This window comes from Rhodnius prolixus, unplaced genomic scaffold, assembly GCF_049639745.1.
Source record: "Rhodnius prolixus isolate KJV_2025 unplaced genomic scaffold, Rpr scaffold_2, whole genome shotgun sequence".
Lineage (NCBI taxonomy): Eukaryota > Metazoa > Arthropoda > Insecta > Hemiptera > Reduviidae > Rhodnius > Rhodnius prolixus.
This window is the reverse complement of record NW_027411592.1, coordinates 44,990,586-45,009,198: the sequence shown is the minus strand read 5'-3', so window position 1 is coordinate 45,009,198 and position 18,613 is coordinate 44,990,586. Positions and strand designations below refer to the sequence as shown.

The 18,613-nt window shown below is 34.3% G+C and overlaps 1 protein-coding gene across 8 annotated transcripts in view; it reads left to right on the top strand.

Annotated features, from left to right (window-relative positions):
• LOC141449739 (discoidin domain-containing receptor 2-like) overlaps window positions 1-18,613 on the top strand; it is a 556,155-nt gene that overhangs the window by 139,452 nt on the left and 398,090 nt on the right. The window lies entirely within an intron of this gene.

Below are 18,613 nucleotides of genomic sequence, written 5' to 3'. Positions count from 1 at the left end.
GGACAAACTCGCCAAATCCTGGCCTATAAACGGTGCAAAATCACCAAGTAATAATCTGCAGTTACATATTGGCGCGTATAGTATCGTTACCTTTTCAATAGCGACGCATTAGTGTATCAACCACTAATTAAAACATTTCTCATATCCTGTCGGGTAAATTAGACTTAGAAAACTGATGAGAGGCTCCTGGGTAAAGTATTAAGGCGTAGATTTTTCTCTTCTGAAAAGCTGAACTTGCAGTGCTGTTGCTTTTTCTTTCTGATAGAACCTCCACAGGCTGTCTTCCACCTGGCCCATGCAATGCATATGTTTATTCAATCTGTAATGGCCAGAGAATAAGACTAATGGCCACCAGTTCTTGCCGGAGTAGTGGCGCAGTATGTTTGGACGAGTAATTAACTTTTCACCTGGTTCTGGCGCTTCCATCACTCCTGCAATTTGTTAATTCATTATTCTTTAGCTTTTCGAAAGTAAATCTTTTCGCTTCTAAACTTCCTAGCCTGAGATATTCTAGTTCTAATTGTAGCTGTTGCTAGATAATGGTTACCTCCACTGTAAAATCTTGTGTTTATCAGACTGGATTTGTGACGAGCGCTAATTAATAAAATATTCAATTTGATTAAAGATGTTTCCGTCTATTGTCCTCCACATGGCTCATGTATCTTTTCCCTGAAAGAAATTGTACTTCCTATAACCAGACCACGTGAGACTAACTAGACTATGGCCGCTGTCATTCATTTCTCACCTCATGCTAGCTGTGCAGAACAGTAATTGGTCTAGTCTAGAGCGTACCACCTTTCCAATTTTAGCGTTGAAGTCTCCGAAAAGAACCTTTCTGCTAATTTTAGGGCACTCATCAAATGCTTTCTCGAAGACTTCATAGAAATCATTCAGATATAAGATTCTGTGGTGGTGTGGTGGACAGCTTATCCTGGATTTCAGCAAGGTCAATCTCATTAAGAAGGACTTGAACTCCAGTTAGTCTTTAAAGAGATGAAATATTCCAAAATCCTATTTTTAAGTCAGTAAGATGTTTCCTGGGTCTGTTGCAAGGTATCAATCCGTAATTATTTTCTTCCCTTTAAGGTCCCGTGATATTAAAAATTAAGGCGTGCGGGTGATTAGCCTTCAACGCCCGAGACTGGAGGGGCTACCTCCTCCCCATCAGGGGCTTTTTCTTAGGGAAGGTAGCCCTAGAATGTGTGCTGAGAATGCTTTACTGGTTTAAGTAGGGGTGCATATGAAATATAAGTGTGGTCTGTAAATGTGAGGGTGTTTAGAGTTGTAGGTGTACCCTTTTAGTCGCCTCTTACGACAATGAGGGAGTACTGAAGATGTATTCTAAAGCCCCATCTATAGGGAAACGCCTAAAATACCTCCATTTTTATTTTTAATGTTTTCCCGAGAAACCCGAATTTGGAGCTCCCTATGGCATTGCCATGGGTTCGCATTGTTATAATTAACGCCGAAGAAGTCGGAAGGACTAGATATTCTAAGCCTTAAAGAAAGGCCTCCTGTTTAGTTGCCAACCGGTGATATAAGCACAGTCCAAGGAGTAGTTTGCCAACAGTAGGTGGAATAGTTAACCAGACTAAAATCCGAATTTAAATTGTTTTTAGCAACCCACCTGCAATGATCCATTTTAGGACATTTTCCATTTTATGTTTACGCATAAAATAACAGTTGGCTCAACACCCTGATTCCTTTCTGTCAGTTTTATCCAGGACGTAAATGGTTATAACTGTTTAAAGAAAATACTTCGCGGTACTTAGAACGAGCAATTTAACCAAACAGAATATTTATTGATAGATCACAACTTTCTCATGACAAGTGCGGTACACCATTAGCCTGGCTTAACTAGAACATCAGGTAAAATATCTCTATATTTCTACCCGGACTTTTCAAATTAGGTATTCTGGACGAGACGGCTAGCATAGATACTTTACTATAAATTTCTCATATTAACCATTGAATAAAATCTAAGGCCTATATTGAAACTCGAACCCATTACCACAATACATTTTACCTTTACGAGCCTCGCTTTAACCGTTCGGATGTCGCAGTGCCTAATAGCCCATCAATTATTATTAAATGGTGACTAAAATTTTAAACGAAAAAACAACAAATCGGTTAACCAACTTTAAAGATTTCAAATTTATTTGGATAATTTTACAAAATTGCTCCATTATTTGTTACAGGGGGATTACTATTTTTCTTAAATTTAATTTAATTTTAACTTTTAAATAACGGGACAAGTTCTTTTCTCGTATTTTGAAGGCAATAGAATTTGAAAACATTCTAAATTGAGTAGGGTTTAGTAGTTTTAGCTGCTTGTAGTTTATTATCATCCCAGCTTAATAAACTTCAGTATAACATAGTTATTTTGGAAGATATAATTCATAGTGTAATAATTAGAGTTAGGGTTGAGAGTATTCGTATTAGATCTTTAGTTTAGATGACGAACTAATACGAAGTAAGTTCATCTTTGTACTTATTTGTGATTTGCAATTTGTGATTGTGATTTTTACCGCAGTTAATTGGCAAAGTTGTTTTTTAAATTGTTAAACAAACAAGTTTGCTTGGTATTATAGAAAGGAGTTATTTATTATGAAATCAAATCTAAAGGAAAATAAACACTAAAATTTGATTAATAGTATACGTATCTATATATATGATTTATTATGAATGAGTGGTTAGGTTTTCATAAAGACTGTGCGTTCGTGTGGAGGAGGAAGGTTGCCCATTATTCTGGCAAACTCAATCCTAACTTTCTATACTAGCAAGCCCTACCTCGTCACTACCATCCATTCAGCGCTAAAATGAATAAGCTGCTATTATGAAAATCCTCTACTAGAATGTACGTTTCTGTGGGTTGTGAACCGGCGAACTGCTAGGAGAATGCAACAAGAACGAACGAAGACATTGTCGAAGGAAGGCCCGGGACCTAGGGCGGTGTAGAAGAAGGTGTACCTCTTGCTTCAATGTTTTTCTTTTACCTCCCCTTCACTCTGAACCTCCCCTCTTAGTCGACTCTTGGGCGAATGTCATGCACTACCGCTGTTTAGCTTAGGGTGTGTGTACGCTCTGCTATAATTGAAAACGGTAAGGAAATTACAACCATCGTCTGCCATAAATCCATTGAAAAAGGATCATGTCGTGCTTAGAGTGCGATGTTTTTTTTATCCAACAGGCCAAGTTGGATATTACCAAAGTGACTTTACCAGAGAAATTGCTTCTCAGCCCCGTTGAATGTGTCATGCACGTTGGCACCAAAATAATTTATGCTTTCTAAAAAATTAAACTAGATTTTTAGGGTAGAGGAATAGTGTTGCTGTGGATAATCTCTAAAGTATCCCCCTGTGTAATAAGTATTTAACACACCAATGTATTAATTTAAGTTAACATTTTAGAAGGATATGAAATTCACAGGATTATATTTAAATTTCTGGCTTGAAAGTTAACGCTTTTTAATTATAAGTTCTCACATCTTACAAAAATTAGTCTTTACTCGCCTTTAATCGAGTTTTATTTTGAACTCTGTGCCCTGAAAATGTACATTCATTTCCAACATTTTATAAAAAATCTCCTGCAATATTGATACATTTTCTTCGTATCATAAACCGTCTTTCTTTGTCTCTTATGAGTGAAATTATCCTTAATAAGAGATGACCATAGATAGTCATGATATACTTAAAAGTAGTACAGGTTAGTTTAGCAGTTACTACATTCCTCTTCAGCCCTAAAACTCCGTAGAATATTAATTAATTATTTGTATATCTGTCCACCTAACTTATTTTTTTTTTATCTTAATTCTTTTTAAAATCTTGTACTTTTCATCTTCTTTTATACATATCTTCTCAATATTTTAATTTTCATTAATTTTTGTTAATCTAGAAGCAGGTTATTTTCACTGTAATTTAATCATTTGAAACCTTGGTATAACACCTTTTATTGTCTTTATTTATTCACTTGAGTTTCTCTAGCTTAAGATTTGAAATTATTGCGAAATAAATAAAAGAATATACACATAAACATCGCACCACGTGATTTTTAAATAACAAAACTACAGTAAAATGAATGAATATTGAGATGGGTGTTGGTCTAGTGGATCCCCAGTTCGAATCCCGCGTATGCATTCATTCTTATTACTAAGGAACGGATTTTTATGTATTTAAAAATGCCAAATATTTAATTAAAATATGCATTTATTTTCGTCAATTATGTGGAAAATATGTGATTTTCTTAAAATATTTTCTGGAATATTTAAGTAAAATGGACATTTTTTTTATGAAAATGGATTTTTTTTTGGGGGGGGGCAAGTTATAATTATTTATACAAGAAAAGAACATTTTTACAATTATAAATAAGTTTGTGGAAAGGGATATCTGCTCTAACCAAAGCCCGACACAGATCTGTACTCAGAGTAGACTTATTTGATGATGGAGATGTAAGGAAGGCTTGATAGGACGTCCTCTCTTTCTTTCTGTTTTTATTCTCTATGTGCGATCCGGTGGCAATATGTTGGGTGACTTGGAAACGTTGAGAGCAAGAAACGCGTTTGTCACAAGCTGTGCAGTACAAAATGTCTCCATCACTTCGAAAAAGTTCTGCTGGAAACTCGCGAAGATATTTAGCAACCAGTTGTTTGTTTGAGGCCGATGTTCGTGGCATTTCACCCAAAAAAAGAATACACTAAGTGATCGAACGAAATGAATTGGACACTTCAACGAACGAGCTGAAAGAACAGACAACGTCAGACAACTTCAAAGAACTAACAAGTGCCCGTCACTGTTTAGCAGCATTCTGTGTAAATTACAATAACCATTGTACGCACTGTGATTCACAGCCCTGCAGTCTGTGGTTCACATTTCCTGTCAACCACCTCCCAATTATGAAAATATGCCCAAAATGAAAAATATGAAAAAATATGTACATATTTTGATTAAATATGTAGAAATATTTATTTATTTTAATCAAATATGTATAAATATGCGATAACATCCAAATATGTGGAAATATGTGAAATAAAAGTAGACTCAAACGGCTTAAAAAGTGTCATTATGAATACTTCTAGTTGAAAAACGTCTGTAAATTGCCTAGAAAAAAATATGTAAATACATACGAATCCGTTCCCTACTTATTACAGTAAAAGCTCTAATATCCGGCACCCTCGGGGTCGAAATGTTGCCGGATATCGAAAATCTCCGGATAATAGAACGCTAATTTCGGCGCACGTAAATTAGATGTAAAATATGATTCTTTAACATTTCTCAGTGAAATACAGAACTGTACATGGGTTTTATGTTCTAATAAAGTAGGCCCTACCATATAGATACAGTACTACATTAAAACTGAGTGTACAAGAAATTAATATAAATTAATTAAATATAATAGTACATTAAGAGTTATGTTTTAATGATTTTTAAAATAATCGCGGATATCTGACTGTTTGATACGCGATGATCGTTTTTCAACAAATTTTGAATGAAGTATATGCAGTTGCAAAACTTCCTGAGCCGATTAACATTTCTCACCTTCAACAAACGTTAGCAGCGTTATAAAAGCATCTGCAGCACTACTCCATGAAACGTTTAATTTTTCTTGAACTATTTCTTCATCTGATGATTCACTGTCAGCTGTTTTTTCTTCTGTGATTGCCCTTATTAAATCTTCATCAGTAACATTGTGTGATACGTCTGTGTTTTCACACGCATGTACCCACTCTTCAATATCGTTTTGAGAAACATCCCTTAAATGATTTGAAGTTGGAAGATTTTTAATGCAGCTAACCATCTCTTCTATTGGATTTATTTCACTTGTGTCTACTTCTTCTACGTGCCGGGTGATGTAAACAAACAAATATTCGATAGCCTACTTAATAACAGAGCCAATTCAAAAACAATCACTAAAATAGTCTACATTTCTGTATTTCCAAACAATCAAATCGTGTAATAACAATTACTGTATAACAAAAGCCATTTCAACACATTTTTTTTATGAGTACGTAGCTAGTTGAAAATTTGCCGGTTTATAGAACGTTCCGGATGTTGGAATGCCGGATAAAAGAGCTTTTACTGTACTTAAAATAATCATAATACTTTTTTAAATAAAATGTAGTCATAGGCGGGATTCGACCTGAGGACCTCCCACTTACTAAGCCACCTTCTTGACCACTAAAACTAACACCCTGGCAAGAGATTCTTACCGTAATGTTAGGTCAAGAAGTCTTACCTACTGGGTGCATTAAAATGATGTGATGATTGCTTTTATTTGATGATAAAACAAATTTATTCTGACTCACCCATAACCATTACATTACACTACACTTTGAAAAATTATTATTATTATTGTTCTTTGCGCCACAAATAAAGTTTTTCGCAGTCAGAGGACCTCCCTAAACGTGAATTACTGGTGGAAAGTTAATATTGAAAAGCGATCATGAATAGATATAATTGTAACTTTGATCTTAAATATCTCGACTAATATTAGGGATATCAAAACGGGGTTAGCGGCATTTTTCACAGTTTTTTATGTAGTTTTCATAATCATTGTCAAAATCAGTGGTCCTTATGAAACCCCGATCATGTTTTCGTCCGTAACTCAGCCAAAAATGAAGATACAGCATCGAGGTTAGAAAATTTGAAAACTAGACCCAAAAAAACATATAGTTTACTTCGTGGGTTTTTCCGAAATTCCGCTTCCCTAAAAAGTTATTAGCGATTGGTGCGTTTTAAATGGATCACCATGTATATGTTTTTAATAAAATTAAAAATAATTACAAAGTATACAATTAATATTTGATGTAGTTTCAGTTTAAATGTAGTTTTAACAGCGAAAACGTAACTCTAGAAGAGCTTATCTTTGGTTCTCTGTTAAAAAAAATTATTCTTAGATATGATAATATTTTGACAGCTGAAGGTTAATGCCAATTTTAGGCTAGCACCCTTTTTGAAAAATTCTAATTGGACTGGAATAGCAAAACAATAAAGCGGCTTGAAGAGTTTACGAACAATAACAGTGGCCAAGGTAGCAAGGGGACAGTAGTACAGCAATAGTGTAAAGGGCTACTACCCTAAAAGCGTCCCTTAATAAGTGACAGCTGGCTTGAAGTGACCAAGCAAGTAGCTTTTAAAGGACAACAAATCTCACACAGCTGAAAGTTATTGCCCAGAAGGGACAGTCTTCTTCTTCCCACTACAGCCAGTATGAGTAACCACAAGTTGTTAATGTATTCATGAGCTTTGCAGGGAGTTTGTACTTGCGCTAAAAAATAATGGAGTTTAACTATCATAAAGTTATCAAATAACATCAGGAACACTCAAGAATAATTGATCTCCAACTGTATTAAGTTATAGTGACTAGTTAAATATTAATATCCTTGAATTTTCAGTGAATAAGTTATTTTCTATAACATTTTTGTTTATCAACTGAAACATTTATTTTTTACAACAGTTTTAAGTAGCTGATAGAGCACTAGACTAACATTTTAGACCATAGTTTCGAGTCTAATTCCAAGCAGAGAGCTTCATTTAGATTCTTCTCTTCCAAGGAGTGTTTGCTTTTACGTTTAGGGAAGTGCAGTAGTTGCATCTTCAAGAATTTCGTGTCTTATATGTATATCTTGGCCTAGCAATTAGTGGTGTAACTTTTCTTTGGACCCAAGGCTGTACCTTCCCAAGAATATTTAAAAAAAAAGAAAAACATCTGAAAATACAAATACTTCCGCATAATAATTCACATAATTAAAACTTTCCGGGACTACAGTTGTATAAGGGTTGATCGTCAAAGAGTGCACGAAAAAGCGTAACGTTGAAAAACACCCAACTTTGACAATTTTTTTCTCTTTTTCTATAAAAGATAAAATTCTCAAATTTTCTTTATAATGTAGGGCAAATCCTCCTTTATAACTGTTATTTTTTGTAACAACCCAGATCTTATAGATTTCGAGAAAAACAGTTGCTGAATTGAGCAAAAATGGAATTTTAAAAAATTGTTCTTGTTTTTCTACTTCTAGTTTTATAGTACCGGTATTTAGTTTAATAGAATGTGGTTTCTAATTCGAAATTGTCTCGCTGTAACTATTATTAGACTTTTATTATTTTAAAAACAAGTTGGAGAGGAGGTTTGTTGTATGGTGAAAGGACCGCCAGTGTTTACAGTGAAGTGCAGCCAGTGTTGTGGCAATAAATAGAGAGGACTGTTGTTAGTTGGTGCAGTGTTGTGGTAGGCCGTAGATGTTCCCACACATACTCTGCTGACATTAACGACTTTTAAAACAACCACCCCCGAGGGCTTTTTGTATACAAATAATTGAGACTACCAAACTAACTGAACTCTAAGCGCTTGTAAAACAAAAATTTATTTGAAATAAATTGTTCTTCGAATGGCTTTTTGTTTTGAAATTCAACTAAATTTTTTAATGTTTTAAAATGTTCCGTTGGATTTCACTACAGCAAATATTAACTGTCACAATAATTTCACTTTCCCTTAGATTGCTAAAGATCGAGAAGGTTTTCCAATGTTTTATCGCAACTTTACTGAATACGTTTTCCAGTATTTTTATCCCTGTAAATACGACTTAAACGAACTGAAGTTTATCAGGCGCTATCTTATACTCAAAAGACCACTTAATAACAAACGACTGATATACACTTCTATACTAAAACCCACCTGGACGTACAAAATTCAACTGTGGGGTTCAACTAAAGCTCCAATCTTTGACGAATTCAATCTCATTAATCGAAAGTTCTCCGCAATATCGTTAAGGCTCGCTCCATTTTATGTTTCAAATCTAACCATCCACTCAGACTTAAAAAATTCCAAATTAATTTGTGCTCGAATTCACTATAAGAACTTACAGTCTCATTCCAATCTTCTTGTCCGCTTGTTATCATCTCATCTCATTCCAGATCATCCTCCTAGGTCAGGGGTCGGCAACCTATTTTAAGTAGAGAGCCATTTCTCCTTAAATAATTTTAATTTAGTAGATCATTTGTATTCACAAATTATTATTTTATGATATTCAAATAACATTTAAATGTTTTATATATTTCTGTACCTCGGAGGGAAAAGGCACCATGTCACAAAAATTAAATTTTACAGGGGAGCCAAATGAAGATATTTTTCCAAATTCATTTTTTGTTCCACTTTTCCGGTTGTACTCTTTCCAGTACTTTTCACCATAATTATTACAGTTGGTATGGCCACTTAACCTCCCATATTTTAAAATATTTTATTTTGATCTCCATTGTGAAAAAAATTTATGCCCATGTAGTGCCTTTTACCCTTAAGTAATAAAGTATCAAAGCGCTTTTTAAAAATACATAAATCGCTTAATAGTAAACATAGGACATAGTGCTTTACACCTGTAGAAAGAGCAACAAAAAATTTGTAAAATGATGCCAAAATCTGAAAATCGAAAAAAATGGACATGGTGCCTTTTCCCTCCGAGGTACAGATTTATTTTCACATATTGCAAAGTAAATAAACAAATAAATAATAACTAAACCTGTATTTGAATGAAAATGGCGGCTCCTATATATTACGTACTGTATTTTAAGATAATACTATTCAATTTCAAACCTATCACATTTAAAATACTTTAATAAATGAAATTTTCATTGGTTTCAATACAATTGAAATACACAATATATTTTGGGCAGGCTGAAGAGCCACACAATTTGTATAAAAGAGCCGCAAGCGGTTCGCGAGCCGCGGGTTGCCGACCCCTGTCCTAGGTGATTAAAACGCTAGCGGTCTCAACGTGTATCGATTCGCTCCCATCCAAGATAAAACACTTTCGAATGATAAGAAAGAACTCTATTAAAGACAAATCTAGCAAAGCTTGTACGAAAAGTTTGAATAAAACATCAAATTTATGTTGCTTTTATTTCAAAAGACTCAGTGTTGGCATTAAACAGTAATATACAGATGTGTTTTTCCATTTAGTTTTCATTAAAAAATGAAAAACTATTGATTAAGCAATAATATTTTCATGTAGGCATTAATTTAGAAAAATACATTATAAACGTAAAATTGTTTAAATTATGTGAATACCAAAGTTGAAAGATGCGCCTTGATCCGCCAGTTAAATAGAAATTTCTCAAAGGTATATTTTAAAGAACTTGCCCACTATTCCAGTAATTCAGCTTATTCTTAAGTCCTCCTATATTTTCCACTAGACCAGTTCGTTTTTTAGTGAAACAGAGATCTGTATTAAAAGAAAGACATATCAAAACTTACTAATTGGCGAAAGAGTCTTAAATAGAAATATACAATCGATGCCAGTAGTATTACATTAATGAAGACATGAGAAAAGGAGTAAATTGAGAGAAGCAATCTTTGCTTCGTGCCGTTATTAGGGAAACAACGAAGATAACATTACAAATATAATTTAAAACTATTTGAAATAAATATGTATTTGATATCCATACAAAATTGATTTTAATATCTCTGGATTTAGTTTTCTACCATATTTGAGATAAATTGATTTTGTCTTTCTTTTTTTGTTTACCCTCTTTTTATAATCAATTGTTTATCGTAGCCACCCCTAAAACGAGTTTATAACGAAGCACTGGGTAGTTCCACATCACGTTTAAGCAATATACTGATACACATGTAGTATATACACATATTTGAGATTGTCACGTCACAACAGTTGTAGGTCTTCACAGATCCACCCTCTTCAAAAAGTGACGAACACTCTTTATCCGTAGTCTAAACAAACCTCCTTCCTTTAACTCCCTTTGTCCATTAACTCTCCCTCAGTTTGATACAATTTTGACTGACAGTTGTAGATGAAAAAAAATAGTCAATTTTTTCGTATTCCTTGTGGGGGTATGTACTGTCTCAACTAACTCGACAACATGATGACACAACGCAATATGTTCGAGTTTTGGATATTTAAAGAAAACAAAAATAATTATGTGAACAATCCCACGGATTCTGTAATTACAATTCTGAGGGTTCTAGTTTATTAACTTTTTTTTAAACCTCAGAACTACTTGTTACTAACATTATCTAGTTTTTAGAACGTAACAAATCACCTCAGAACTACTTGTTACTAACATTATCTAGTTTTTAGAACGTAACAAATCACCTCAGAACTACCCGAAAATGATTTTTTTAAGATTAAAACGGTATAAAAACATTGTTCGTCTACATTGCAATTTAAATAACATTAAAAGGATTTAATTGCTGCTACTTTAGGTCATAATTGTGTAAAAAATATTGTAATTTGTGTAAACTGTTTGTTTTATACTAAATTAATGTAAATTATAACCTATCAATGTTAAATATGTTGCACAGCCCTGAAGGTAATCTAGTCCCTGGGTCGTAAGCTCGGCTAAAAATAAATGAATAAATTATAAATGAACGTGGCAATAGATTGGATCAACGATTCAGTCACCAAAAAATATGAATTAGTTTAATGAAAATTGTACGAAACTAGAGAAATTTTAAAAATAGGACACCAATTTTTTTAGAAAATTAATTGTATTGGGTCCATTGTCAAGTTTTTTCCCCCATTTTAAGTCATGAAAGAGACGCCAGAAAAATTACAAAATGAATGTCTCTCATAATTCTTTTCAGAAAGTTGGCTAGTGAAAAAGTGATGGTTTACTCCGTCAGACCAAAACGTCTTTTGTTTTTTCTAATCTTCTTGTATTATTCAGCACTTCGAACAATATTACTCGACCTAATTGAAAATAATAATTATTGCTAAACGTAGCGAACTAAATAAACAGCGTTCATCCTATCATCCTAAAAGTCTTCTTCCACTTTTAGGGAATCTCCTTGAGAAATTGCGAATTTCCTCTCCTAGAATTACAGGAAATAATTCCCTTTCTGCAATTTGATTTTCGCGATCATTACTTTACAGCCTAACGAAGCCATCGTGGATGTAATTTCGAGTTAGTGCATTTTTTAGAACGTGTATTTTTCCCCTCAATCTGCGTATACAATACATATATGCAAAATATACGACATGCAGCAGCTTCACCTTTAGCAGAAAAGTGCTGCAGCTAGGAAAATAAATAAAAATAATAATAATAATCAAATAATCTGGAAAAGAAGTTGGAAAAAATAATATTTTTAAAAATAACTGATAAGCAATATGGTTCTATTTAACTAATGATGATGGGCTTTAGAAATTGATAAGAGAGATTTTATGTGAAAAAAAAAGTTCGCTTTATTTATTATTAAGGAATTTTAGAAGTTAGATGGGGGTAGCCTAATGTACTTTGGTCTCCACAAATTGACTCCACATCATTTGATTGGGGGAGCCTCCTTACAAAGCCGGCTGCTGGTGGTCGGTCTTCCTTTGATGCAACGCTTCTATCATCCTCCACCCAAAACCACCCAATAAAGTAATGACTCTCATCGTACTCCTGGATACATAGCCTTCCCTGCATCCTTTTGGGTGTAGTTGAAAGAGCAACATTCCACTTCGGCTAACTCACTACGATGACCACATGATTGCGTTAGTGTTTTTCTGTCAAGGAAAGGGCTTAGTGTGAAGCTCCGAGAGATAGTGTGAGTGTGTGGAGGTGGAGGGTCACAAGTTGGGAAGTTAGGAGGCAGCCTACGTGAGTTGGAGTCAGATCCAGTAGTGGGATAGCAGCGCCGCCTGCCAAGTCCTTCTTCCTGTACATATTAGATTATGGGCCGCGTACTTCATAGTAGGACCTTCCGCATCCCATACACTTCTTCCAGAGGATACCACTGTTCTATCTTTTCCTCATCTTCTTCATAACTCAACACATATTTCTCCTACCCCATGACGACGTCGGCTTTGCTCTCTTATTTTACTGTGTCAAAATTTCTACCCATACCGTAACCAGAAATTACCATGAAGTTTTGTCACTCAAAGTGAATTAAGGGTGTATTCACTGTTGAATTTTAATTTATCCACCCTCGCCATTGCCTTGTTCCTTTTACGCACCTTACGCATACTTGATCCTGGAGGTTGGAGGTACAGATTTTGCATAACACACACCAAGCGACCATGAAATAACCTCTTCGGTCGGTTTTTGTATTTTGCTTTAAATTATCCAGAAAAAAAATAAATCTTTTTTGTCTTTAGTCATATTTTTTCCTCGTTTAGCTCTTTTCAAATTAATTATTATTTTATCCTCAACATTGTTGGTCTCCCATCTCTGAGGATCCTCTTATATCATCCTTGATATGCTTCTCTCCCAAGGGTATATTCGTTGTTCTCCCTTACAGTTCTCAAGCTACTCATTTCACGTCTTTGAACTTCTCAAAAACACTATTATCACTAAGCGATAATTCACAAATTCGATCGCCTATCTACATATAAGCATTATTTCAATTATTTCAACGAACCAGATGCGTATTATCAGTGCTAGATAACACCTTAATACTAAATTATCGCTATAGAACATCTTCGACCAGTTACACTAGTAGCTGGTGCTAATTTACATTTACTTCTACCATAGTAGCTATAAACGCCTATTTTTTTAGGCGGGACTTAACGTCCAACTACCAATTAGGTTGGACGGGGGCGGAAGCTCATACTTTACTATAAACCATTTTTTCTAACAAATAAAAAGTAGTATTACGCGGGATTCGAACTGGGGACCTCCCATTTACAAAGCCTCGCTCTTGACCACTAGACCAACACCCGCCTCCTGTAATTCTTAATAATTGAATTGAATTTGAAATACTGTAATTACTCCAAATAAGTAAAATTTGCTAATAATAAGTAACATACTATTTATTTTGAACAATATTGATTTGCTAAACAATGCTAATCTAATTAAAATATTACTCCAATCATTCAGTGAAATTATCCAATTACATACTATCTGTGCAAATAATTTGTCTTCGGTAATTTTCAGTAGATTATTAAGTCTTGCTTTCTTTTCATTAGACAATTTGGCAATCACAATCGGGTACTGCACCGTATTGTGCAATCATCTTGGAAACAAGGAGTCGTTTACTTTACTTAAAATAATCGAAAAAATTATTTAAAATAATATTGGCATACTACATGCCGATAATTTCACTTATATTGGTTGTAGATTGAAGAGGTAGTGGTGTAAAACAATGGCCAAATATTTTTTGGCGTTCTTAAAAGTCAATCTAAGTCTAAGTAAATCTTTGAGAACACCATCCTCAGGCTGGCCCTGCTCTGAAAAAGACTTCTGACGCCAATGACCTGAAGTTGTTGACACGCGTTAATTTACAATTTTAAAAATGAAGAAGTAATGGCCTTGGTCGTTATTAAGGTGATACATGAAGTCCACCTACCAAATTAGGTGTGCCTTGGTAGCTGGCAGAAGCTTGTACATTAAATATTAATCTTTTTCTAACGAGTAAAACTTAGTTACACTCTAGGCTTATCACACCGAACCGCCTCTTAACTGTCAGCCTAACACATTGTCAGTAGGCCTACTAAATGTGAATGGTTTTTTGCTCTGTGTGTGCACGATGAGCAAGAGTTTACATATGATTGCTTAACGGTTAAGTGTTAGTGTAGATTGGGTTGTTAGGCTATCCGCAAAGGAATTGAAGAAATGGTTAATATACTTGCACCTCAACGGGCAAACTTACTTTTAGAATAGCAATAACTTCATAAAATGTTGTGTTGCAAGTTTAACCTGCTTTACTTTAGGCTGGAAACATAGTGGAGCGGCGAGCTAAGCGGCGCTGATAGCTGCTTCAAATCAAAGAGAGCGACGAGCAGCGAGCAAAGATTCGCATGCACATAGTGACGAGTTTAGTCGCGTTCTCTTTTTGGCAAAACAAGATGGAGGAACTATTTTTATATGAAAATTATTCGTTGAAACTTTGGTATTTGCAGCAGCTTAGTAGTAGGAGTTGCAGTGTACATGACATAAATAAGTCTAGAAATGAACTTGGTGAATTTCATCACTTGTACCAACAACTTCGGGAGCATCCTGGCAAGTTTGATGCGTATTTTCGAATGTCTATATCAATATTTGATTACATACTAGCCCAGTGTAACCCCATTAATCAAAATCAAATTTTATTGTTTTTGAATAATACAACTCACAACAAAAGTTAGGCACAATATAGAAAAATTAACTAAATACAAATCTGTGTAAACACCCCATTAATCCTAGCAGTTACTTCAAGGTTAGAAAAGAATAAATAAAATAGATAGAAAATAAGAAATATACAGGGTGTATACGGAGGAGTGGTCGAAACTTGGGGAGGTGATTCAGCTGCTCAAATGCAACAAAAAATATTCTCTTCACTTTGGCCCGATTCTCAATAGTGTCCAAGATATTTACATTTTTAACTTTTCCGTCGATATTCGCGTTTTTCGCCATAAAAACGGCCTTAACTTTTCTATCCTTTATCCTATAACAAATCTGCTTATTCCAAACGAAAGAGCATTAAATTTCCTATAAATTCGCTTAGTACAGAGCCTCAAAACTATTCTTATAACAATGAAATTTTTACTTTAATGTCTAAACATTTCGTTCTCGATGATTTGTGTTAAAATTTTCAACTGCAATTTTTGCAATGATTAATGAATCAAGGAATCACATAATTTCAGAAAAAGTTGCGCATTTATTGAGCTTCAAGATCATATGGATTTTTTTGGTTTTTAATAAAACCCTACCCCGAACAGAGGGGTGTAAATGCAGAAAACTGGGATTTTGCGTAACCGACTTTTCATTACTAATTTACTCAAATGTCAATTTTTGGAGAAGGGACAAAAAGAAAAGTAACCATTTTAGTTTTTAACAATTATTATTTAATAAAACGGAAGTAAAAAATAAAGTAGCAATAAAACGCAGTAGTTGACTACAATTGTTGGTGCAACTTATTTGAATGACATAATGGAGGTTTTTTTTTATCAAAGTTAATTAATAATAATTCAAAAATAAAATGGTTATATTCTTTTTGTTCCTTCTCCAAAAACTGATTAGTTTTGAATTATTATTAATTAACTTTGATGAAAAAAAAACCTCCATTTTGTCGTTTAAATATGTTGCTCAAACAATTGCAGTCAAGAAACTAAAAATTTGCCACAATTCTTTCCCACTTCCGATTTTTGTAGCAATTTTAACTAGGCACCTGCCTATTGTACTTTTTCACTTCTGTGTTTTATTGCTACTTGGACACTATTGAGAATCGGGCCAAACTGACGAGAATATTTTTTGTTGCATCTGAGCTGTAAAATCACTCCCCAAGTTTCGACCACTCCTCCGTATACACCCTGTATACAGATAAAAAGAAATTAGTCAATTAAAAAAAACTATTTTATTAAATCACTACTCCATGATTTGTCGTAAATTAATGTTGTTCGTCTGAAAAACTGGAGTAATACGACGCTACAGAAGTAGGATTGGAGAATTCGTTCTGATCAGAAGTAGTAGAACGAGAAAATGTAATTTAATTTTGCCTAGTATTTAGATGAAAGTTAGCATTAAGGGATTGAGAACCAAATTAAATGTAGCAAAAATTACCTGAATTCTCCATTAACTACTAATTGTTAATTAATTTTAACTATTAATTATTAATTGTTAAAAACTATTGCAGCTTCGCAAATACTATGGTCCCTCAGAGGTTTCTTTAAACAAACTAAACCAATAAATGTATCAATATCCATAACCTTTGAGCAATAACCTTTAAAAATTGAGCGCGATGAAAGCGAAGAAATTAAGCATGTCTCAACGCGTTGCTCTAATCGCTCTCTATAGATAGCGTTGCTCTATCTTCGCTTTGCTCTCCACTATGCGCGGTCCCATATGTTTACTTGTGTTTGATTTCGCCGCTTTGCTCTTCGCTATCATCGCCGCTTTGCTCGCCGCTCCATTATGTTTCCAGCTTTAGGCGCCACGGTAGCCGACTGGTTGGAGGAGAGACCTGCAAAGCTAAAGTGTATTGTCCGGGCGCGATTTCCAGTCTAGACCGTGGATTTTATATAATGTTTGATATGAGAAGTTGGTCGTTAAGCTCGCCTGAGAAAAAATAGGCATTACTTTACTATAACTTTTCCTGCAATATTTTTTTGCTTATCTATACATATTTTGTAATACACAGATTTTTGGAAGCTAATTTATTTGCTTATTAAAGGAAAATTAAAAAGAACTACGTTCTGTTGTTACGTCCCCTTAATGGAAATTTGGGACGAATATAGTCATCATTTAGATGGCTCTTGCAGAGCAATCGCTTACCATTTTTCGCAGAAAATATTTTTCACCGAATGCAATAAATTGACATCCCCTGCAGTGAAACTCGTGAATTTATCGTATTGTATCAATCAAAATAGCAAATTAACCGAATTTTGTCTTTCATATTTTAAATAATAAAATTTTATCTCATAATACCCACATTATAAATGTTAGTTTTTATTTAAAAGTGTAGCATGGCATACAGTGTACTTCGTCGGATGTTATTTGTAAACGTGTACAAATGGGCTGTAGCAAGTTGCCTTTAATCAGGCGAATGAGGAAGAAAGAAAGCATGAAGGAGAGGAACAGGCGGCAAGTGATCCATCGCGCCAGAAATAAGGACTTGAAGAATGGGGCCCCAGTGGACTTCTAGTCACTGACTGATATCTGCATCTCTCCTCACAGATGGGTCACCTCCAACCTCTTTGCTTCGTGCCTTTAAATATGCTACTCTTGTATTACCATGATTTCTATACTAAAACTGTCCGGCAGGGCAGTTGTATAAGGGTTAATCGTCAAAAACGGCACGAAAAAGCGTAACGTTGAAAAACATCGAAATTTAACAATATTTGTCTCTATTTCTATAATAGATAAAATTCCCCCCCTTTTTTTTTTAATACAAAGCAAGTCCTCGTTTAAAATTGAATTTTTTCCCCAACAGCGTAGATTTTAAATTTCGAAATTAGATGTAAAAAATGAGCAAAAACGGCATTTTCAGAAAATCTCCTTCTTGTAACCATTTTGGTAAACAAGGTAGCGCCTAAACGAGTGAACCGATTTTCATGAATAAGGTGTCATTCGATTTAGAATTTCACTTAGCTGAGCCTTATGGGATTACAAAGTAGTGCATGTAATAGAAGAGGAATTAGCCCTACTTAATTAAGGCCCCTCTTAAATAATTATTACTAATAACTTAATAACTGTATAAATGTTACTCTGATTTTGATAAAATTTGGCAGAATGATGGGGTTAAGATTCCTCTGAGTAACATTAAAAAGCCGTCCTGCTTTTCCTACTAGCAGGAAGTACTGAAATCGTTTCAAATTATCGACGCGTGAACCAGCTAACCTTCTCATAACTTCCGTTTTACAATTCTAAAACATTACCTGTGCACAAAACCAGCATATCCCTTAAATATCTGCTAGGATTCTTCAATTTCATTTCAGCATTTGTACAAAAAGAAAAAAAAAACGACGTTCAAATAGAAGGATTTGTACCAACTACTTCCGTTATGTTCAAGGACCGGAAATTATTCATTCCAAGCATTTCAAAAATCTACACGATTCTAATACTTCCTCATTGAAGGTTGAGACAAAGTAAACAAAAGAAAGAAAGAAAAAAAACATTACATTACGAAAACTAATTTGCTGAACGACTTTTAAGTGTTTAAAGAATATAGAAGTTCATCAGCATCTCAATAACTAGATCACCAGCCCAATAGC